The sequence below is a fragment of the Taudactylus pleione genome, unplaced genomic scaffold (genome assembly GCF_031769625.1).
Source record: "Taudactylus pleione unplaced genomic scaffold, aTauple2 ptg000985l, whole genome shotgun sequence".
NCBI classification, from domain to species: domain Eukaryota; kingdom Metazoa; phylum Chordata; class Amphibia; order Anura; family Myobatrachidae; genus Taudactylus; species Taudactylus pleione.
In genome coordinates, this window is record NW_028285386.1 from 2,003,606 (window position 1) to 2,028,749 (window position 25,144).

The following is a 25,144-nucleotide window of genomic DNA, read 5'->3' on the forward strand; positions in this document are numbered from 1 at the left end:
GGCTTGGCTCTGCATCGGGACCTGGAAACAAAGTCTCTGACAGTACCCGCCCTTTTAAGGGCAGACTCCGGATGCCCCTTAGGCTTCTGTGGAAATCTGGAATGGAAGTTGTGCACCAACCTAGGAGCATGCACATCTGCAGCCTTGATCCAGGACCTTTCTTTCATGCAATAACCTTTCCAATCCACAAGATATTGTAATCGACCTTGGTACCAATTAGAATCCAAGATCTTCATGACCTCAAACTCCCCGAGCAGTCTGGCCGCGTCCATGAACTGAGGACACCACCGGCAGCTATGGAGGATGATATCAGACTGCATGAGGGACACCTGTCAGTGTGGAGAGAGAGACCTGTGGCCTGCGGCTGGAGCGTCACCTTGAAGATGATCTACGGTTGCCCAGGACCACGAACCGGAGACCAGAGGTAAGTAAGACTGCTAGCTTGGCTCTGCGCTGGGACCTGGAAACGGAGTCCGTGACAGATCTGTTTGGTCCTAGGCTTGGCAGCCTTAGTTGATGCTTGATGCCTTGGAAAGGACTGACCTTTAGCTTTTCCTCAAGGACAGAAGGACCGGAAGGATGATGTCTGAGGCTTCGCATTATATGTAGAGGGCAGGAACGCCTTCTTGGAAGCTGCCAAGGTATGCACAATTTTGTCCAATTCTGGGTGAAACAGGATTTCCCCTGAATAAGGCAGAGACTCCAAAGCCTTTTTAGAGTACGGATCTGACTTCCATGAGAGGAGCCAAACAATACTGCGGGCTACTGCAGAAGTGGCAGATGCCTTGGTGGCTAGAAAGCCATATCCATAGCTGCTTCACCCAAATAGGAGGCTGCATCTATAATGTGAGATATGTAGGACAGCTGTTCCCTTGAAGTATCAGAGGGAAATGTCTCTTCTAGGGCCTCTGCCCAACTTTCAATGGCCTTAGCCACCCAGGCCGTAGCCCTAGCAGGACGAATAATAGCTCCTGTAAGAGAGTATATAGATTTTAGACAAGCCTCCATCCTTCTATCCGTAGTTTCTTTCAAGGAGGTTGCAGTATGGATAGGTAAGGTACCATTTTTGACCAGACGTGTCACGTGGAAACCCACTGCTTGGGGAACTTCCAATTTAGTGCAATCAGTAGCGGGAAAAGGTTAAAAGGAACTTAAATGTTTAGGCAGCTGAAATCTTTTACGGGGCATATTCCATGCCTCACTCATATGGGGAAGCAGTCAGGAAGCCGACGGATGAAATCCCGACCGCCAGCTTCCCGACTGTCTAATCCCAGCAAGGTACAAATGACAGGCATCAAATTCTCGATGCCTTTAATTAGACCTACACCAGGAGCCCGACACCCGGCGTAACGGGGGGGTGGGTTGGGTTAGGTTAGGGGCTCCCGGGGGGGGACTTAGGGTTAGGAAGCCCCCGGGAGGTTAGGGTTAGGCTAGGAGAATGGGGGGTTAGGGTTAGACACCCCCGGGGGAGGTTAGGGTTAGGCACCACCCCGGGAGACTTAGGTTTAGGCTGCGGGGAAGGGGGGTTAGGTTTAGGCACTTAGATGGGGTTAGGCACTTGGGGGGGATGTTAGGGTTAGGCACCCCTAAAGGAGGGTTAGGGGGTAAAAAATGGTTAGTTATATTTACATTTTGTAGCTTTGGGATTTTCACTCCTACCGGGCTTCTGCGGCTGGCGGTAAATAAAACTGAGTCCCTCATATGATCAGATACTGATGTGCCCAGCTATAACGTGGCATCACAGCGTTATCTCTCACGCCATGCATGGCGCGCCACACACCACGCCATGAGTCGCACCACAAAGAAAGTTTAGTAATGAAAAAAGTAATTACGTGTAATACAACATTTTGCCCACCAGATGTCACTTTTCCTAAACTACGTAGCGCATGCGTCTGATTTCATTAGGTGTAATACAACATTTTGCCCACCAGGTGTCACTTTTCCTAAACTACATAGCACATGCGTGTGATTTCATTACGTGTAATACAACATTTTGCCCACCAGGTGTCACTTTTCCTAAACTACATAGCGCATGCGTGTGATTTCCAATGTACCGTACGGTATGTTCTGTATCACCGCCCGATGATTGTTTGACAGAAGCGGTGATTTGGTACACTATACAGTATTACAGCGTTTTCCACATGGAATCAGGAATGTACGGTATAATAAAGCGGTAGAAGAATGTCTAATCCAGTTTGAAATCATTAAGCTCTGTATTACCCACTGACTGTGCAGTTGAAATCATACTGTGTTTGTGCAAATGTAAATACTGTCGGCACTGTCCCAGACTTAGACATTAGACTTTACAAACTACAGAACTCTTGTAATGGGTGAAGCGTGTGGCCTAGCGGTCTAATGCCTAGTCTCACTGCTTCTCCCCTCTTCTTGTTCCGTGGGTTCGAGACCTTGAAAATACAGTATGTTTTTTTAATTTATTTTTAAAATCTTCACTTAAAATATTCAGTATTCAATACAGTACACGTGGAGCGCATGCCTGCCCAGTGCTTCGGGAGTCAAACAGCGAAAATAGGATTTTTATTATTGTACATACAGTACTGTACCTTAGAACGCAAACTTGCATCAATGCCGGTGCTGACATAAACGTGGACATTATAGTGATTTATTATGACCATCAAGTGGCAATGGGCCCTGTTAAAGAGACTGGTTTCTGTATAACAAACTGACTGCGCGTTTAAACCGCAAAATTGCGTCAATGTCTGCGCATGCCCGGTGGTCGGGTTTCAATCACAATGGAATGTGTGCCGCATGTCCAGTGGAGCCAAGCCATACATTAAGTAGCGCTATGCCATGGCGCATGCCCAGTTGTCTGTATTGCTAACAGTACTGTTGAATTTTCACACTTGTGCCATTCTGCACTGTCCGAGACTTACCGCACAGTATACACACTAGTAAATTCATGACTTCATAAAGTGCTACAGTAGTGGACTAACAGTAGTTTGTAGGGAAGGCTGTTTATTACATACTGACTGTGATGCAGAGCGCAAACTTGCGTCAGTGACAATGCTGTCCTAGACTTTGAAACTTTAGTAATTTATTATGTTCAGTAACTGATAGTTGACTCTGTATAAGAGAGGGGTCCCTATAGTACAAACTGACTCCGCGTTTAAACCGCAAAATTGCGTCAATGTCAGCACAGTTTGCGTTGTGGTAACTTATAGCCAGTTCTGATGGGTTACGGTACAAATAGGATCTCTGGCGCGTGCCCAGTGGCGGGGTTGCAATGCATTGCCAGTGGTGCTGCGCCATAGCCATACCCTTGTAGTGCTATGGCTATGTATGCCATGGCATACAGTATGGAAGATCATACTGTACAGTAGCGGGTCATGATTCACACACAGTGAAAGTGTGTTAATATTATTATTACACTGACTGTGTAATAATAATATTAAAAATAAAAAGTGTAACCTTGACTGTCTAATAATAATGAAAAAAAAGTTTAAGCTTCCAGGTTTCGAACCCGGAACCGGGTTGTTCAGACGTCTGCAATGTAGAAGTTCGATTTCTTACCTCTACGCTACAGACGCCTGAGTACTTCATCGTATGGTACTGTAGATGTCACATAAAGTACTGTAGAGGACTAGGAGAGACTTGTGAGCAAGGGCTTAGGTGATCCATCTTGCTTACACTTCTCTCCTTATGTTCGAGACCTTGATAATTTAATTTATTTTTTTAATGTTCACTATAGTACTGTAGTTCAGTCTTGTTATCCAACCCTTACAAAAATCAATATATTGTACTGTAGATGTGCCCAGCTACAGTACTGTAGTTTGTTGCTCCATACGGTACGCCATACAGTATACCGCATTGCTAGTTGTGCGCTACACTGTGGCGTATTGAGTCTCATAGCACTGCGCATGCCCAGTTGTCTGTATTATACGGTACTTACAACTGTAGTTGTAAGTACAATACGGTAGACATTGTAGTGATTCCCTGACTCTAGGAACTACAGTACAGTAGATGCAGTAGTCTAGGGGGCTAATGCCTAACCCTACTGCATCTACCATTTTCTTGTCCCGCTGGTTCGAGACCTTTAAAGTATATACTGTATACGGTAATTTTATTTTGTTTTAAATCTTCACTAATACATTATCCAGAAATTCTGGTATTTCTATGCCACAGTACTTTATGACAAAAAAGTGTAACCTTGACTGTGTAATAATAATAAAAAATAAAAAGTGTTACCTTTCAAGTTTCGAACCCGCAAAAGGGTTGTACAGGCAGCGTAATGTATTGGTTTGATTATTTACCATTACACTACAGCCGCCTGCAATACCAAGGTTGCACCTTGCTTGAGTGTTTCCTACAATACTGTACGTCATTGTATCTCAGGCGCATGCCCAGATCTATGGTATACCCATGTAGCGCTTTTTTTTTTTTTTTTTAAGTCTTCGCTACTTTTGTTCAGTATTGTTATCCAACCCTTACTAAACTCAGTACATTTTATATATTAGGGGGTAAATGTACTAAGATGGGAGTGCTATTAAGAAGTATTACTGTATCTTCTAGAAGGTGCTACTGTAGATAAATGAGAAGTAGAATCTGATTGGTTGCTATGGGCAACATACAGTACAGTAACTTCTTAAATAGAACTCCCATCTTAGTAAATTTACCCCTACAAGTTTCACTTTTTCCCCCCAATTTTTTTTCTTCCGCCCCCAAAATGAAAGTGAATTTTTAGTGTTCTGACTTTTTTTTTTTTTAAAAGTTACGCAGTTTACAGTACCTTTAGGGGACTGTCTTAAGGCTGCACGTTGAAGGCTTCCCGCAACATTGCACCCCAATTCACCAATTTTTTCCGCCTGCTATTCATACAGTAGGCGAAACTTTTTCACATACTGTCTTACTGTACATTGCATTGACTTCCCACCTACGGTAGGCAGAAAAGCTTTCAAATTGAATACAGCGATAATTTTACGCCTGGCGAAATGACATAATCTGCAAAACTTTTTTTAGCCAATCACGTGTTTTTGCTCCAATGGGTGAAAAAGTGCCAACCAATGTGCTCCCAACTGTCATCTCACAGGCTGTGTTTGAAAAATGACAGTTGGGAGCTGATTGACTGACACTTTATCACTTTTTTATCACTTTTCACTCTGTCTCCTAACACTGCTTAGTACAGTAAATACACCCCTTGGAATGAAAAGACGAGACCGGCTAAAAAAAGTAAATAGACCACCCCTAAATTGAAAACGTCCCTCAGTGTATACAGTACTGTATGTCTACTATACTGTATTCTACTGTAAGTGCCGGGCAGCTGTGAAATCACTGTGATGGGCAACAGGGATACTGTACAGTATATGACTATGGGCGGCAACCTCCATTGGCCGGCGCGCCCCTGGTGAGTGAAATCCTGTCCAATAGTACGATACACCCCTGCATCTGTGTGTTATTGACTTTTTGTACCTTTTTAATGACAGATGCACGTGTTGGGTCTCAGGCCTACAGTAACATGCTGTACAGAGGGGGGGGAACTTCTTTAGCTTTCCACCCCCGTAGTCCTCTACTGTCCCCCGCTTCTTTCTTCTGCCGCTGGCATGTCTTGGAATTCCAAGCTGGACACGGACATGACTACTGTACAGTACATACAGTAGGAGGAAGGAGATGACGTGAGAACAGTCCTTCCTCAATGCCAACTGATACGCCATACTGGACCGAGGACTACAGTACACAAAAAGATTAGGCTTTTAAGTTAAAATCATCACTGGCACTTTTGGCCTCAGATCCAGAGTTTCACCTATACCAGGTGCACACTCTACCTTGCATCGGAGTGCAAGGTCCACTGTACGCCCTGAAGAAAGGAGGATAGGCAGAGACAAACAGACAGTAAAAGACAGACACACAGGTTCTCACCAGAGATGCTCTTGTTCTTCATCCTGCTTGATTCCACACACCCTGTACTGTAGGAGAGAGAATACACCATGCAGGGCCCTTTCCTGCTGTAACAGTGTCACACTAATCCACTTCTCCACATCAATATATGCCCTAACTAACCAGACTAACATATTTATTAATAACTAATTTGTATTATAATTAAGCCTGGTGGTGAAATACTGTAAGCAGTGCCCCTAGGGCCACAGCCCATAATATAACGATAAAAAAAAAAAATACATGAAACAAGACAGTATTTGGGTGCCCCAGATGGAGGTGAACACCAGCTGTCATTTTGAGGTCGAAAGTGAAAATAACTCCAAACCTCCCCCCCCCTACTGTAGCAGCACGTGTCACTGGGTTTCCCAAAGAACAAACTGTCAGGGAGCTAGAAGTATCAGAAGATTCATCTGAATGCGATCTCAGAGCACTAACATTATCAAAAATGCTTTTCTCACCTTATCCTGATTTTCGAAGGGACCGCCGCTCCAACCATACAGTAGATGTACAGTAGAAGCCTGTCTCTCAATGCACGGTGCACCCACTACTGTACAGTACTGTATGTCTGCAACTATGGATGTGGATGTTGAAGCAGCCACTACTACTGTACTGTATATGAACCAAAGGAACCTGAAAACTTGAAACATCTGCATTACAAACGGCAACATCAAGCGCAGTAACAGAAACTGGCAGCTGCAGCACAATCTGTGATGATGCCAATGTGTGCCTTGGAACAGGGGGCAATGTACAGTAAAAGTAGGTGTAAGGAAAAGAGGAAAAGTATGAAGTACAGTACATAAGGTACAGTAAGGGAAAGTTATTGTAGATAAAGAGCTTATAAAATAAATTAGGAGAATACAGTATAATGTATAATGTAGGGACAGAAAGCACAACCACAATACTGTACATACAGTACAGTATGGACACAGTGTACAGTACTTAGCAGTCCGGATCACAAACTGAAAAGAGGAAGTTAAACCCCTCCTCCACATTACTAATTATATACAGTACAGTATAAGCTACATGGCAGTTGCTTGACCGTTTCTTTCTATGACAACTGGTAAGACTCTATGGAGATGATCAATATAATTGTTACACTGGGCACATGTCAATACTGTTCTCCAAAACTTCATTATCCCATCCAAAAGTTCCTGTTTAGTTGTTGGTTTCACATCAGACCTGATGAACCTCTTCAACTGGGCCCAGACCATTTCAATGGGATTCATGTCCGATGACCTACAGGAAAGTAAAAAACAAAAACAAATATTCAGTCACAGTACTGTACTTTAGTAAAAAGTGTACTAGAATAATTACTGCTCGGTACTGTACATACTTTTTGGTACAATAAACAGTTAATATAGTACTATAGGACAATACTCACTCTGGTGGTGTGCGTTCCCAATTTATCCCTCTCTCTTCCATGAATTTTGCTGAAGCCGAATGTTTGGGATCATTATCCTGGAATAATCGATGTCCTGATGGAAAGCATTTTCTCACAAATGGCACCATACAGCAATCTACTATTTTTTCTTGGAAGAAGGTTTTATCCATGATGCCTAAAGAGATGAGAAATTGTCAGTAACAAGCGTACACTGTACAGGACTGTAAATTATTTTTACAACAAACATTACTGTACTGCACCTTCAAAAATATAGATCGGTCCTGCACCCCAACGAGATATACCTCCCCATACATGGACCTTTAACGGATGCTTCGGACGTGATTTAAGTGAGAGATGTGCACGGTGTCGGAAGGACAGTCTTGAGAACCTCTCGAGAGAAACTGAAGTTTCATCTGTGAAAATTACGTCATTAAAATTCTCTCCACTCTCTATCCACCGTCGTGCTTGTTCAACTCTCTTTACTTTATTAACATCCCTTATCATGGGATTTATCCTGTGGAATAAAAACAAGTTTTAGTTTACTGTCATGTAAAATTAGTGCATTATTAATATACAGTATATATATATTTTATGTACAGTACCTTGTAGGGCCAAAGTCCATCCCAGTTCCTTGCGCATCCATTTGATGCTGGAACAGGAGATGTCCAGGTCACATTCTGCTTTTAGAATACGTTGGATTTGTAAAGCTGTACGCTCATCATCCTCACAAGTCAATTTGTGCACAATCTTTTTGACTCTCCTGACGCGGCAAATTTGTCCACTAACGCCAGTCGCGAGAGCCAATCATGGCTCGAGGACCGGCATCCAATCAGGAGCAGCCATGTAGCGGCTGTGTAGTGCGGACGGCACTTATGTGCCGTCCACACTACCGCCCTGCTCCAAGCTGATGCAGCAGCACTGAGTGTGCTGCTGCATGCAGTAGTGTGGGGGGCCCTCTGTGTGTGGGGGCCCAGGGACGACCGCCCCTGTCCTCCCCCTTAATCCGGCCCTGGCTGCAGTGGTGGAAAGGAAAAGACCTAAACAAATCTCCCCACTGCAGCCTCTCCCAGCCCCATGGTAGGCGGCTTCACCCACTTTCACTTATTTAATCCTCCCTAGACCACCGGGGTTGTTGGACTCTAGGCCCGTGGGCTCAGTCAGTCCTCAGGCCTTTGGTGCTTGTTTAGCAGGCAAAGAGCCTGTGCCCTTGGTAAGTGACTCTAGGCATTAGGCCCAGGTCACTGTCCTTATTTTGAAGTGGGGATATGGATCAGTGTGGTTCAAGATTTTGGGCCTGCCTAAGCAAAGCCCCACTGATATTTTCATACCCCCACTTCAAAATTTGCACTTCGACCACCGTATAGTGTATATACACATATATATATATAATATATATATATATATATATATATTCAACAGACTGGGTCAAATCCTGAAATCTAAGCATAGCTCAGTCTCATACAATCAGATAAAGCACTCCTCGGGTACTCATTAATCTATGCTTAGTAATACATTTCTGTGCCACATTTCTGATGCATTTATTACATATTTTGTCAAGGCATCTGAAAGGTTGCACAGTAATGGATTAACAAGCTTGGATTATTGAGGAGGAGGAGTTGTGCTGTCTGTATGTGTTTAGATTTTTTGCCATTGGTTTTGTAACTGAGTATTGGAAACCCCCATTTCAAAATCCTGCGTTTGCCACTGGCTATAGCGTTGTATAACCTGGCCCTTGGGAGAGGTATACAGGGAGACTGGACCCAGAATTCCTGGAGACCTGAGTGCAGAAAATGGCTGCAGTGAGTTTCAGAGGGGCAGAGGGTGAGGGAGGAGCAGCTCAGGATGCAGCAGGACCGCAGTGGAATGGCGTCCTGAACTGGGGGAGGAGGCCGCAGGGAGTCTGTATCCTAAGAGACTGGGGATCCACCTTACCTGCCCCTTGAGTCTCGGCTGTAGTCTGGGGTCCGGGGAGCCTCACTAGCTACGTCCTCCTCAGAGCCACGCCGAAAGTACCTAGCCAAGGGCTGGTGTCACGGCTGTCGGTCGTAGCGGGTCTCACGCATGCGCATGAATGAGCTGGCTCCCTCATGCGCATGCGCACTGGACAAACATCGAGGCAGCCGTGCGTTCATAGACCATACGGCCGCCTCTGAACGAAGCCCTCAGTGCCTGGAATCAATCTCATCCCCCTGTACCACTTATATACAAGTTGTGCATGCAAGTGTAAGCCCACTTTGTGTCTACAGTACACTCCAGCCCACCACATATTGGATCTGCAAGCAAAGGGACAGTATCATTATTTCCTTTAGATCTACAGAGTCTGTGTCAAAGCAAAGTGTCGGTAGCACTGAAAATTAACAGCATTACTATTGTACTTGGGACTAGGGATGTGCGCTGACGCCCGTGTTTTGGTTCTAATTCAGCATCGTGTTTTGATTTTGGCAAAATCGCCCTCACGTATTTTTTGTTTTGGTCTTTTTTTTTTTCCAAAACATGATGAAAACAGCTAAAATCATGTAATTTGGGCCTGTTTTTGTTCCTAAAATATTACTAACCTCAATAATATTAATTTCCAGTCATTTTCAGTACATTTTTACCACCTCATTTGTTTTGTATTTATGTATGTGTTATACTGTATGTCTAAATATTAATGTTTACATTATGGCTAGTTATATTCTAGTCTGAATAAATATACATAGGAAATAAGGTGCCAGCCAATCAGCTTCTCACTGCCATGTCACAGGTAGTGTTTGAAAAATGACAGTTAGGAACTGGTTGGCTGGTACCTTATCTCCAATCACTTCAACTCCTTCCAAGGCTTAGTAAATAGACCCCTAAGCCTTTTCCCGCATTGGGACCTGACAGGACCATCCTGGAGGGATTCTCTGGGTCCAGGCGCCGAAAGTACCTAGCCAAGGGCTGGTGTCACGGCGTCGAGGAGGAGTGATGGAGCAGTAGTGCAGAAATCCAAAGGACTGTCTCATGCTGCTGCTCATTAGTAGAATAAAATTAAATCATAAAAAAAAGTTTGGGCTGCTGTTAAAACGGTGATCCAGCTCCTGCTGGATACCAATGAAACTGAGTTGCCCTCGGGCTGTGGGCAGGGTATAGGGGGAAGGACCGGAGCATCCTGGGATTGAAAAGCTTTGCTGTTGGTGTGCAGTCCTCCAAGTCCCACCTACACCCCATTGTCTCCCTGTGGACCCTGAAGAAGAAACAATGTTAATAGCCAAGGATTCCTGGCAAAGGTTGTAACAAGAAGCAAAGAAAATTAATAGTTGCACTGCAGAGCTGCAAACTCCAAATCAGCCTCTCTAAATATATTAGGAGGCTGACCGCTGACCATACTCCCTCCCTCCTTCCTAATTGGGTAACACACCCCTGTAGTACATTTATGAGGTGAACCAGAGAGTCTGAGTATGACAGATAATACCATGCTTTTTCTCCTAAATCTAGTCCACAAGATTTTCTGCTAATCCATGATTTACAAGCTTGCAAGCATTTCTGTTGACTGCTGTAAATATATTTTTTATCTTAAATGTTCTTAATCAATCAAACAAACAATTAAATTAACTAACTGATCAATCCTTCTTTTACCTGCCTTCCACTACATCCATACTCCACCTCCATTTCTCTGTACTGCCCTCGAGCCCCTGATCTAGTTCTTGAGTAATGAGCACATTCTTGGTTTGTATGGGGCTGTATCAATTATTAAACTGCCATCCTGTCTGCCACTGCTGTGTGGCAATGTTTCATATGTAGATGTGATATATTCTTTTAAACTGCCATGTGTTTGTGCCGCTGCTCTGTTGCTTAATTTAGCCAGCCAGCCTTTGGCCAATATTGGTGAACAATATTGTGAGCTGTGAGGTGGTAAAAATGTACTGAAAATGACTGGAAATTAATATTATTGAGGTTAGTAATATTTTAGGAACAAAAACAGGCCCAAATTACATGATTTTAGCTGTTTTCATCATGTTTTGGAAAAAAAAAAAGACCAAAACAAAAAATACGTGAGGGCGATTTTGCCAAAATCAAAACACGATGCTGAATTAGAACCAAAACACGGGCGTCAGCGCACATCCCTAGTCCCAAGTACCATAGTAATGCTGTTAATTTTCAGTGCTACCGACACTTTGCTTTGACACAGACTCTGTAGATCTAAAGGAAATAATGATACTGTCCCTTTGCTTGCAGATCCAATATGTGGTGGGCTGGAGTGTACTGTAGACACAAAGTGGGCTTACACTTGCATGCACAACTTGTATATAAGTGGTACAGGGGGATGAGATTGATTCCAGGCACTGAGGGCTTCGTTCAGAGGCGGCCGTATGGTCTATGAACGCACGGCTGCCTCGATGTTTGTCCAGTGCGCATGCGCACGAGGGAGCCAGCTCATTCATGCGCATGCGTGAGACCCGCTACGACCGACAGCGCCGGTCGTAGCGGGTCTCTTTCCAAAGGGGGCGAGCTGTCGATGTTGATTGACAGCTCACCCCGTTTGGAAGGCGGGCCGGGGGGGTGGCAGCCCAAACGGAGGCGTTCCCATGGGAACATCTGCCGTTTGGGGGAGGCCCCACTGACATCACTAGTGATGTCAGTGGAGAGCTTCCGGCTCTGACAGAGCCAGAAGCTCTCCGGTGCTTACGACAAGTGAGACCCTACCCTAGGGTCTCGTCGTAAGCCCCGATGGTCACGATGGTCTATGACCATCGCGACCATCACCCTAGCGGCCGTTAGAGCTGTGGGTGTAAACCCACAGCCTAACGAAAGAAACAGAGGCGGGCGGTCAGGATGCAAGCGGCCGCCCAGTTTCTGAGCGACCGCTTGCATCCTCCGACCGCCTCTGAATGAGGGCCTGAGAGCTGAACTTTGCTTGTTAACAAACTGTCTCTGTAGTTAATGGCTCACAGTCTCTATGTGCAAGGTCTACACTGGGGAAGGTGAGGGTCCATTGCTGGTGGACTCAGTAGGCACATGTGAAGTAGCTGCACATTACACTGTATGAAGGTTGTATACACAGACCTGTTCTACATCACTCTGGTAAGTGCTGTTTAGCGTCACTCTGCTTTACCTGCATCCCTCTTATGCCAGCTCCCGCTCTCAGTGTGTCAGCCTCCCTGCAGCCTGTTCCCGCTTTTCTCTGCACTGCTCACCAGCACATCTCCCTGCTGCAGCTCTCCGTCTCTCTACAGTCACGGTTCTCCGGCTTGTAGCACACCACAGGCTCTCTCTCATCTGTGGCCCGGCTCTCTCTCAACTGTGGCCCGGCTCTCTCTCAGCTGTTGCCCAGCACTACACATGGCCCCGCAGCAGTAGCCCTCACTCGTAGGGTGTCCTCTCTCCTAAAAGGCTCCTGGGCTTCCTAAGCACCACCTCCAACAGCCTAAAAGTGGGTACACACTATACAGATATATCTGCAGATGATGGTCGTTGATACATACTTGCCTACCCTCCCGATTTGGTCGGGAGCCTCCCGAAAATCGGGTGCCGCTTCCGACCTCCCGGAAAGGCAGGCAATCCTCCCAGCTGTCGCCCACCCCCCTATCCCCCCCGCATTTACCTTAGAAACCCCAGCAGCAGGGGGGCCAGTGAGGCGATTCGCATAATTTTGACTCCGCCCAATGCTTCACAATGCCTGTCATATCGGCATTGTATAGCGGGGCGGGGCCAAAATTATGCAATCATGTGGCCCTGCCCCCCTGCTCCGCCCACAAATACACATAGTCTGGCCGGCCCCGCCCCCTTGCGATGGCCATGGCCCCTGTAATGCCGATCTGGCTGCTCCCTCACGGAAGGGGCAGCCAGAAAGTCGTCAAGCCTGTGTTCATACACATTGAACGCCCATCATCTGTGTCTGGCTGCGGGTCCCGGCGACCAGGGGACATGTTCAAGGGGGCGGGTCCTGCAGACTGCCCTACACACTTGCCGATGGACAGATATGTCTGCAGACATATCTGTCCATTGGCTGTGCAGCATAGCCAATGCAATATGTTCGCGAATGATGATGTTCACCGACATATCGTGGGTGCACACTGGCCGTTGCGCAGCAGATACAGTATATTGGCCGATCAATTGATCAGCCAATATATCTGTCAGTGTGTTCCCAGCATAAGGGGTCTATTTACTAAGCCTTGACTGGAGATAAAGTGAACGGAGATAAGGTGCCATATAAGTTACAAAAACAAGAGATTAGGCACTAATGAAAAAATATATATATATATTTTATTTTTTTTTCAGTCTAATGACCAAAATATTTTAATTAATAGCAGCAAAATGACATGCGTGCTTGTGAAAACACACCTGCACCATCACAAAATATGGTGTAACAACATACGAAGAGAAAAGTCTATTTGCATTAATAAGACACTATTTATTATAAAAAATAATAATCAGGGGGTCTGATGTTTACTAAACAACACATATAAATCTATCAATATATTTTATATACAATGTATATTTATTCAGACTAGAATATAACTAGCCATAATGTAAACATTAATATTTAGACATATAACACATACATAAATACTAACAAATGCTGCATATAAAAATACATACAACCAATAAAACAACTATAATGATCAGTATAATTCCATTGAAATCTCCAAGTCTAATTTGTGATAGACACTGGGCTTTTTAAAAGGACTCAGGGCCTGATTCAGACCCGGACGTTAAGCCGCGATCGCTCACTATGGGCGATTGTCACCCGTCTGCGCATGCGTATGCATCATAGTGCGATTGCGCGAACTGGTCACTGCGATCGGCAATCGTGCGCTCGTAGCACAAAGACTGAGCGCTACTTTGAGTGACAGATAGTGCCGTTTGTGGGTGGTAACAGGGGAAGGTTCTTGTGAATGGGGGAGTGGTGCTGCATCATTGTACACGTCACTTGGTTGTATTTCAGCCTGCAGTGATCGCAGTGCTTGCGGTTGGGTAGGGTCTACTTCAAGCGCTGCGTGCAGCTCCTATGGTGCTGATTAATCATACACTTACACTTCCTGGAGATGACGTGTGCAAAGTAAGAAAGGTGGGTGTCTATTAGACCCTACCACAAGGGTCTCGTCGCAAGCCCCGATGGTCGCGATGGTCTTGACCCCGATGGTCACCCACAGCTTAGCGAGCGGCCAGGAGGCCGGCTCTTTACAGAGAAGCGGCCGCCCTAATACAGAGCGAGCGCTCGCATTTTGTGAGCGGCTCTGAATGAGGTCCCAGGAGCGATATCTTATGAATATATGGACTGAAGACCTCATTCAGAGTCTCTCGCAAGCGGGCCGATGGTCTGCGAACGCGCATGCGCACACTTTGTTCTGCGCGTGCGCAAACTACTCTGTGTGAACGCAGCCCGCTTGCTCACCCAGCAAAGATAGCCCAGTGAAATGAGTGACCGGAGAGGCCGTTTGTGGGTAGTAACAGGGGCAGGACACTAATAACGGGGGAGTGGAGGTGCGAACCCAGTGTTTCAACGCCTTTTTTAAGGCGTGCATAATTAACAGGCAGCGTCATACTACACATCACATGCTTGGTTTTTACACTGAAATCCTCGCAGTGCTTGCGGCAGGGTAAGGCAACCACAAGCGCTGCGATCGCTACCGATGGTGCTCGATGTACCAATATGTTAATACACTTCCTGGAGATGACGTGCACAAGTGGGCATCTCAACATAGGCTAATGGGTGTCAGCATACACAGAGCGATCGCTTGCACAGCCAAGGTGGGTGTGCTTATGCCTTGGCGAGCGATCGCTTCCAATGGCGTCACTTTGAAAAATTTGCATACGCTGGATGCGAGCGAGCGGCCACTTGTGAAAGACTCTGAATGAGGCCCTGAGTCTTTTTTTAAAGCACAGTGTCATTCACTTATTAGACTTGGAGATCTCCATAGAAATATAGTGATCATTATAGTTGTTTTATTGGTTGTATGCAGCATTTGTTTTGTATTTATGTATGTGTTATACTGTATGTCTAAATATTAATGTTTACATTATGGCTAGTTATATTCTAGTCTGAATAAATATACATAGGAAATAAGGTGCCAGCCAATCAGCTTCTCACTGCCATGTCACAGGTAGTGTTTGAAAAATGACAGTTAGGAACTGGTTGGCTGGTACCTTATCTCCAATCACTTCAACTCCTTCCAAGGCTTAGTAAATAGACCCCTAAGCCTTTTCCCGCATTGGGACCTGACAGGACCATCCTGGAGGGATTCTCTGGGTCCAGGCGCCTTGCCATTAAGCCCCGCAATGCCGGGGTATCACATATACTGTATAACACTTGTACTTGCATTTTCTGGGCTTCTCAGTTTTAAAATTTAATGTAGTATTCTCAGCACTTAACTCAACTGGCACATTTTGCGAACTGTAGCAGTGTTGTCCTTAATTTTTTGTAGTTAGCTTAGCTGTGTTTGCTTTTAATGCCACTACCAGAAAGTCAAACTCAGGCATTAAGTTCTATAGCACTGCCAAGGCGATCTCCTAGTCATCTACCTGGCAGTGCCGACCCACCAATTACGCTGACTATGCAGACGCGTAGAGCGCCGGCCAGCAGAGGGCGCCATGGTCAGCCTGCACAACTTATTTTTTATACATATAATAATCCCCTTTCAGCTCTCTCCGCTCCCGTGTGCCGTGATGCAGCGCAACCATGCAGGCCATAAATTGTGTGGTGGTGGGAGATGCGTGAGTAGCTGGTGATGTCCGGCGGTGTACAGGAACAGGGTGGGGTCGCGTGGAGTACATGTAACCGGTCTCCCACATAAAACACAGACCAGGTGGGAGCCACCTTCCCTCACCTGTCCTGACACCCAGCCTGGGGATACCCGCCCTCCTTCTGCAGGGCATCGGCCTAGCACTCGGACTAGAGGCCGAGGGAGTGGACAGATGGGAGTGGTACGGAGGCCGCTCATCCTCCCTGTAACTACAGCCAGTGAGGCCAACTCTGTCTTCCCAGCATTTTTATATACAGTACAGTCATCTATCATCATACAGATCATAGCTACTGTCATGGTGTCACCTATAGACCTGATCTATGTACAACTGCTGTCCCCTATAGACCTGACCTCTATACAGCTACACAGGGGAGGCTGTTATTCCCTATAGACATGACCTATATACAGATGCATGGGGGAGGCTGCTATCACCTATAGATCTGACTTATATACTGCATAGGGAAGCTGCTATCACCTATAGACAGATGCATAGGGGAAGCTGCTATTACCTATAGATCTGACATCTATACAGATGCACGGGGGAGGATTCTATTCCCTAAAGACATGACCTATACAACTACAGATGGAGTTAATACTACTGGTATCTATAGACCTGTTCTGCATATGAATAGACACATGCACAGTAGTGACTGAAATCATTATATACCTTCCCTATAACCATGTATGTTAAGAGCTGGTTGGAACATGAAAATGTGCAGTTCTCTACAAACGGTGGAGGGGTTATATAGCGACAAGCTAAAAGTCTTTACTCATTTGGATTGTTCATCACTATAGACAAATATTCTCAATCTCTGTAAGAAATTGTACCGCATATACACTACTGTACGAATTTCCCTGGGTCAGCATACAAGGATATTTGCTATACACCAGGGGTAGGAAACTTGTGGCACTCAAGCTGTTGTAGAACTACACATCCAGCTTTGGAAGTGCGACGCAGCCTGTATAGCCATAGCAGCACAGCCCTTACCTTACTCACAGGTGGCTCCTCCTCACATGATAGCGCAGCAGAATCTGGCTGCAGCACCTGCTCCTACTCCATGAAGGCCACGCATGCTGTGACTGTGGGTGGGAGCAGTGAGCAACAGCTGGATGAAACAGCAGGTTGGTGTCATGACCATTTGGGGAGGCTGCAGGGATTGCATAAGGAGGCAATACCGCATACAGTATATATATATATATATATATATATATATATATATATATATATATATAGTGGCAGTGTCACCAGAGATGGCGTTGGTGAGCAGCAAATTCTGTGTGGGGTTGGAGAGATCCTCCCACACAGGGTATTAATACTGAGTTGTGATACACCTGTGGGTGCCTTGTGGAGAGAGCTCAGGTTTGGGCTGATGAGAAGGCAGACCAGTCAGGCTGCTGTTGGAAACAGTCTATGTGGGAGTGTGGCAGTCAGAGGAGCCTAGTGAAGCTAAGCGAGCCATTGGGGGCCAGGAGGCTTGTGTCTGGACCTTGCAGGAGGCAAGGGGGGACCATAAACCTCTCAGACTGTGTGACATTGAAGCAGCTGGGCTGCAGGCTGAGGAAGCCAGGGCCAACTGTATACCTGGAGGATACAGGGAAGGCCACTAAGGCTGATGGTGTTTGTATAGCTGTGTAAGCCAAGCCAGGCTGGGGATGGCAATTGACCTGCAGAGAAGCAGGAGGGGACTTTATTGGCAGACTAGATGCACCTTGATAGAGAGGGTTCAAGAAGTGAGCTAGTGCCCTAAGAGAGGGCTATGTTGTTTGCTATTTTCTATTTCTGTTTCCTGATTATAATGCTGGAAGTAAAGCACCATTTTCATTTATTTTACTGGAATGCCATGTGTGGACTCTAATTCTGCACGTAATCACTGCACCACTGACACCACTCTACCGAGCTAATTACCCCAAGTTATCACATGTGGTGGAGAATGCGGGCATAAAGATTCTATGCAAGAAAGGTCTATGCAAGACAGGTCTGTGCAAAAGTGGATTACAGCAGGTACAGAAAATGTGGAGTACAAATGGAAATATGGATGCTTATTGCACTACATAATTGGTCTCTCTTAGAAAGCTAAAGGAGGCTCACTGTACCTGCATGATAGAATGCTCGTCAAGGTAGTGAATGAAGAGAAGTCTGCTGAAATATTTCATGGAAATGTTGTATGCATGAATGCAAATCATGGTTTAAAGGTGTGCAAATTTATTGAAATGACCAGTTATGCAGTATATACTGTGTCTGTGAAGAGAAATGTGTGTAACCTCTAATGTTGAAAACCTGCAAGAAAAGTGGTTTATTCTGCTGAATGCTTAGGACTTGCTTGTTAATTTCAAGGTGTGCTATTCTGTGTCCTGGACTTTTTCTTTTGCAATTAAAGGGAAAGAGACTTGTTATATGCTGTTCATTGCAACCAAAGTTGGTGCAAGTGACAACCAAAGCAGTTATTGTGTTATGTTGTGAAGTGTATAAATTTGAAAGCCAAGTATTGCAAATTAAAAACTGTCTGCTAAAAAAAAAAAAGAAAGCATTTAAACCTTAAAGTGACAGACACCCAATTTGTTGTGGCTGAAAAGATTGTTGTCCCGTGTTTCCCATGAAGGTGTCATCCAATGATTATTAGGCAAGTAAAATTCTGCTTCACTCTTACCCTTTTGAGACAACATGGATGACATGGTGAAGGCCTTGCTGCTGGCTACAGCAGCTCAGCAAGAAGCCAACAAGCAACAGTGGGCAAAGCTCAAGGCGCAAAAAGAAAGTGGACAGTGTATGGTGCAAGGTCCATCCAGAAAGGACTATATCAGCCTGGAAGAATTTGACAGTATGCGTAAAGTTTTGAATGAAAGTAATACGTATTATGCTGGGCAGATTGATGACTTAATGGAACAATTGACTGATGAGAGAAATTGTCATGAACAAACTGAAAAGAAATTACGGAGTGAATTGTCCTCTTTGAAAATGGCATTTGAGCAGGAAAAATTTAAAAAAAACGTGAAGTACTTAAAGAGACAGACCTCAAATTGGCAGCGATTTCTGAACGCCTTGAGGAGGCTAAAATGTTCCAATGTGTTACAAAGTATGAGAATGATGTGCTGCTAGCAAATAATGACTTATTAGAGCAAGATGTTGTTGAATTGCAGCAAAAGTGTGTGGTACTTCAGCAGGAAGTGGAGGAATTGAAAGAAGTTGTTCAAAGACATTGAAGTGATGCAGAGCGCACGCAAGTGAAAGCGGCGGATCAGGTTCTGGTGTTAAAGGAAAAAGTCTCTTTAATTGTGTCCACAAAAGTACAGCTTAAAGATTGTCAATTGGAGAAAAGTTCTTTGGCTAAAAAGTTTTGTGAAATGAAAGAGAAGCATCTCCAGATGCTGCAGACTCATGCTTAGTGGGAGACAGACCGTGAAGGAAAAAAGATGGAGATGATCCGTCTTGAAGTCAGCTGTAAGGAGCAAGTACAAACTCTCCACTCCAATTTAGCTGCAGCTAGAGCAGTTTCAGAAGGTCTGGCGGAAAGAAATGTATTCCTGGAGGAAAGTCTGCATAAAGCCACGGAGCAAACTGAATCTTTGGAGAGAGAGCTGCACCTTGCCCATGGCAGGGCTTGGAAGTTGCAAGAACAGAGTGAGAGTCTTGAGAAGTGTCTGCTGTGTACACAGGACCAGTTGCAAAGATCCAAGTGTAGAAGAATACCAAAGAACTGGAGTTGCAATGTGAATTAAACATGGCAGAGTCTGAAACAATTGTACAAAAGTTGAGAATTGCTGAATTTTATGTTGTGGAGAGCAATCTGCTACAATCTGAGAGCAAGTTGGAAAGCGCCATAGAAAAAATTGCCTAGCTGGAAGAGCAGCTATCTGCGGCTCAGGAAAAGTTAAAGTTCCACATGGTAGTGGGAAAATCAGAAGAGGAAAAGAAGTTGGATAACGTTCTGAAGTTGGATTCTGGACCCAAAATGGCATCTGATGTCTTCGCTGAACCCAGTGTGGCAGAAGTACATAAACACAAGCAGCAATTGTTACAGGTTGATCCTGAAAAGGCTGGCAAGCAGAGTGATATGCTACCAGTACATAATGTCTTGTGTGATGAGCAGTGGGATCATAGAGATGTCCTCATTAACTGTACCAGTGTACAAGAAAAGACAGAAGTATCAAAGTTGGGAAATTCCCTAACGGACAGTATTGTAAAAGTATATGAGATTCCTTGCAGTGACTTTCAACTTACAGTGATAGCTGAGGGTATGAAGTCCTCCAAAAGGAGCACAGGTCCAGATTGCAAAACTGTGTCCGAAGTTGATAATAAAGAACAGACGTATACAGATGGTGATCGCATAACCTGTGAAGCAAAGGTTCAGGATGTACAGAAGTCTACGGATATAGTGATGGCTTCAAAGGATGAGACTCTCTTGGTGCCGTGTGTTCAGAGTAATGAGAATATGACTCGGTCACACAGTTTTGCTGTGGGAAGCAGACCCTTGGAGAATGTTAATTCTGAAAGTCTTGTGAAGAATACTACTCATGTTTGTGAAACAATGCCTACATGCAAGCAGGATGGAACATGCAATGCTGCTGAATTTGTCTGTGGGGAAGTGGAGTGGTCTCACATGATAAAGCTTGAAGCAAGTAGTCAGGCTAGACAGCATTTGAAAATAAAGACGTCTGTGGAGAGGGAACTTCAACTTGTGCTGGTGGACCATGTTGAAATTGTTCATCATATTTTCAAGGCTCAAAAAGCAGGAGCACAAGAAAATGCAAATGATATATGTCTTAATGAAGTGGCACTCAAGTATCTTACATGGACATAAGAGTCTGGATTTTGATATAGGTGGCAAGAGTAAAAATGAAGTATGGCCCTCATTCAGAGCCGCTCGTAAGCGGCCATACGCTCGTAGTCATCCGATGTTGTTAAACCACGTATGCGTCGGTGTAACAGTGCGCATGTGCGTACGGCTGATTGCAATCATTTTTTCAGTCGTTCGTCGAATAGCGAACAGGAAGTGACATGTCAAATGTGATTGACAGAACTGTCCGTTTTGGGGCGGTGTCGGGGGTGGAGATGGGAAAACGCAGGCGTGTCGAGGTGTTTTTCGGGCGTACATAAATTATCTGATGCGAACGGCCAATGTGAACGGAACAAGTGTTACATTACTGTCTGATCCACTTTCCATTAAAACTGCTCACTTAGCTTGTGGTCTGGTATTCTCTACCGCAATGACGATGGTCTCTTCGTTCTTCCCGTGGCTCATCGATGGTTTTCCGATTTATCAATTGTGGCCTCAAAAACAATCAGTTTTGAATTGCAAAAATGCTTGTAAGGTGTTTAGCAAATAGCCTTTTTTTAGTAGCAAAAAAACGTACGCAGGTGAACTACTCAGCTGCTAATTTCTGGGTTAGACAATCAATTAGCTTACAAATTTATTTTAAATTTGCGTGTTTTTGCCAAATTTGTTTTCTTCTTTTTTTAGGGCAACAATATTGTACACATGTTTGTTGTTTTTCTTCATTTTTTAGGGGCCAAGAAAACAATCGTCCTTTTGTTTTTTGCTAAGTGTTAATTAAAACTCATAAATTGTTTTTAACCCTTGGTTTTTTTATTCAAAAATAATGTTTAGATTTCCATGGTATTGTTTGTAATTTTGTTTGTGGGATTACCTTTTAACCAGTTTTTGATAAATTACCAATAGAATTGTGCAGATTTTCAACAGTATTTTATTTTGTGTTTTTTAAAAAAAAAAAAATTTTGGGGAAATGATAAAAACTTGATAACGTAAAAACAAATAACAAATGATTTTAGAAACACACAAATAAAATAAGTGGCATTTGAAATCCACAAACAAACACAATTAATCAAAAATTCACAAGAAAGGAGAGGGAGGTTTTGGGTATTAAGGAATATAGGGCAAACACTGAGAAGGATTGTGGGAAAATTAGCCAGTGCTGTCATCGCCTTTTGGCCCGTTTGGCTGGGGTAGGGAGGGAGCCTGAACGGGTCAGGGATGTCCTTCTGCTGGCCTGGCCAGAGGCTGATGTTGTGGCCTCTGGACTAGGCATAGGGCTAGGCACATTTGGAGGGATGGCTGTTGTTGTGCCAGAGGTGTAGGGTCCTGATGTTCCGGCAGGAAGGGAGGCCAGCTCCAACATGTGCTGGCGAACGAGCTGCTCCAGGGCATTTGCTATTCGCACGTTGGCCCCAGTATTTTCCGCCAGGGCCTTAGCAATGGTCACGTTGGCCACAGCACTTTGCTCCAGGGCGTCCGCCACCCATAGCAGATTGGCATCGATCCTCAGCAGAATCTCGGACTGCTGATCCGTTTTAATATTGAGATCAGTGAGGAGGCCCACTGCCTGCGAGGGGGAATGCCCTGGACTGTCTGCCACAGGGTCCCCAGCCGGATCTACTGCTTCCCTGCAGAACCAGCAGAAATTCTGCGACCAAAGCTCCCCTCTGGAGCAGACTCATCCGCCTGTGTCTCTGTGAGAAAAAAGAGAAAAGAGTAACATTATAATCTAGATATTGTCCCAAACACATTTCTGAGTTGTTAACATTACAACATTTACCTGGGGCAACATGAGGAGCCGCAAAGTCTGACATGTCGGTATCCATGTTCGACACGCCAAACACCTCCTCATTCTGCACACACCCCTGGGCCATCTCCTCCAAATCTGTGAGCTCCAGTGACACAGGGGTGGGACCCCCACCTGTCCCCCCTGCATGCCTAGCCCTATCAGCCAGATTTTGCTTAAGATGATATTTGAAGTCGCTCCATCTGTGGGGTAGAAAGTTGGCATTATTCCTGCAGTATTTGGACCTGTAAACACTTTTTACTAAAATGTAGTTTTTAAGTACCGGCGTTTGACCTCCCGGGTTGAACGTTCAAAATCACCCACCCTATTGACACCACTGGCTATGTCATCCCACATTTTCCATTTCTGGCTTGCACCCATATTCCTTGCTGCCTGTGGCAGGTTGTCATTGCACATTTGCACCAAAACCTCCATCTCCTTTCTTGTGAATTGTGGCTGCCTTTTTTTTTGTTTAGTTGGCCTACTAGGCCCAGCAGCCTCTTCCATGGCATCCTCAACACCTTTTTTTAAAATGGGACTAAAATTTATAATGTCAAATGTTTCCAAAATTATTGTTAAACATAATCTTTTTGCCCAAAAAAGAGAAATACTTACCTGGCGCCTCTTGGCCAGTGCTTTGCTGCTCTGTAGTCATTTTGGACTTTCAGGTCTCACTACAGCAGACCGATTTGGGTTTTCAGTGACGTTTTTATACTTGCGTCAGCATTATTCGGCCGCATCATTGACTGTGCGCTCCTATTGTCCGTCCTTAATTTGAGTGGGAAAATTAAGACTATTTATGGCTTGGTGTGACTCGAGTTGATGTGGCATGTTTTGATTGTTGGAGGTTTTGCATTGGAGTGGATTTTTGGTTTATTAGTAGATGGAGGAATTTGTTTGTGCGAGTTTTTGGTTTTTTTCTAACTTCTTTATTTTCTGTTGGCTTTTTTTTTATTGTTTGGCTATTTTTATTGGATTTTTTTTTTTAACAGTTATTTTGGCATTGCCCCAGTGACGTTTTTGAACTTTGGGATATTTGTCTGTTTTTGGTAAGTGTTTTTGGTTTCATGAATATACAAATTCGATGTGTTGGTCTTAGCATATGTTTCGCTAAGTAATGTTGTTTATTTTCAGGGAACAATCATGTCTTAACACTAAATGTAGCGTACTATTTTGCGGACTAATGTGTCCTTATTTAACTGTAAAAGTAGCGTACTATTTTGCCACTAATGTGTCTTGATTTAACTGTAAAAGTAGCGTACTATTTTGCGAACTAATGTGTCTTGATTTAACTGTAAAAGTAGCGTACTATTTTGTGAACTAATGTGTCTTGATTTAACTGTAAAAGTAGCGTACTATTTTGAGTAATAATGTGTCTTGATTTAACTGTAAAAGTAGCATACTATTTTGCGCACTAATGTGTCTTGATTTAACTGTAAAAGTAGCGTACTATTTTGCCCACTAATGTGTCTTGATTTAACTGTAAAAGTAGCGTACTATTTTGCGAACTAATGTGTCTTGATTTAACTGTAAAAGTAGCGTACTATTTTGCCCACTAATGTGTCTTGATTTAACTGTAAAAGTAGCGTACTATTTTGCGAACTAATGTGTCTTGATTTAACTGTAAAAGTAGCGTACTATTTTGCGAAATAATGTGTCTTGATTTAACTGTAAAAGTAGCGTACTATTTTCCGCACTAATGTGTCTTGATTTAACTGTAAAAGTAGCATACTATTTTGCGCACTAATGTGTCTTGATTTAATTGTAAAAGTAGCGTACTATTTTGCGAACTAATGTGTCTTGATTTAACTGTAAAAGTAGCGTACTATTTTGCGCACTAATGTTGTTATATTTTTTCAGTGCAAAATCATGTCTTACCACTAAATGTATCGTACTATTTTCTGCACTAATTTGTGCTCCCTTCTCTATTTTTTCACAAAAAGAATTTGTTTCAAATCCTTTTTTTTTAAATTAATTTTAAACATATTTTCTACTTTTGAAATGTAGGTTGTTCTGCACATGACATGGCCCAGGCCTGTAAGCATCTTTGGATTTCTTAGAAAAGATAAGTATATTTTTCTTTACACATTTGTCTTAAACAATAACTACCTGGCTTACCATTTCAGGGTGATGTTGGTCATATTATATTGGCCATGGTTCCACAACCCGACCAACCTCAACTTCGTCCCAGGCATAGACCTCATAGGTGTGCAAGGCCCCAGATATATAGAACACATGTCACCCTTTTTGGAATGCCAGATGATGAGGTATTAAGGCTATACCGTCTGCCACCACAAATCATCATAGACACTCTCTCATTAATAGAGAGTGATCTTGAACGGCAAATTGACAGTCCTACAGCAATACCACCACTTACTCAATTAATGTCGGTGTTACATTTTTGTGCCTCAGGATCCTTTCAAACCACTGTGGGAATAGTTGCAGGAATATCCCAATCCTCCTTTTCAAGGATCCTGAGGGCAGTGATGGAGGCCCTTTTTAAACACCTCCATCATTTTATTAAAATGCCATTGGATATGGGTACCCTGAAGGTGGCGAAGGCAAATTTTTACCAAATAGCTGGCTTCCCACACATCATAGGGGTTGTGGA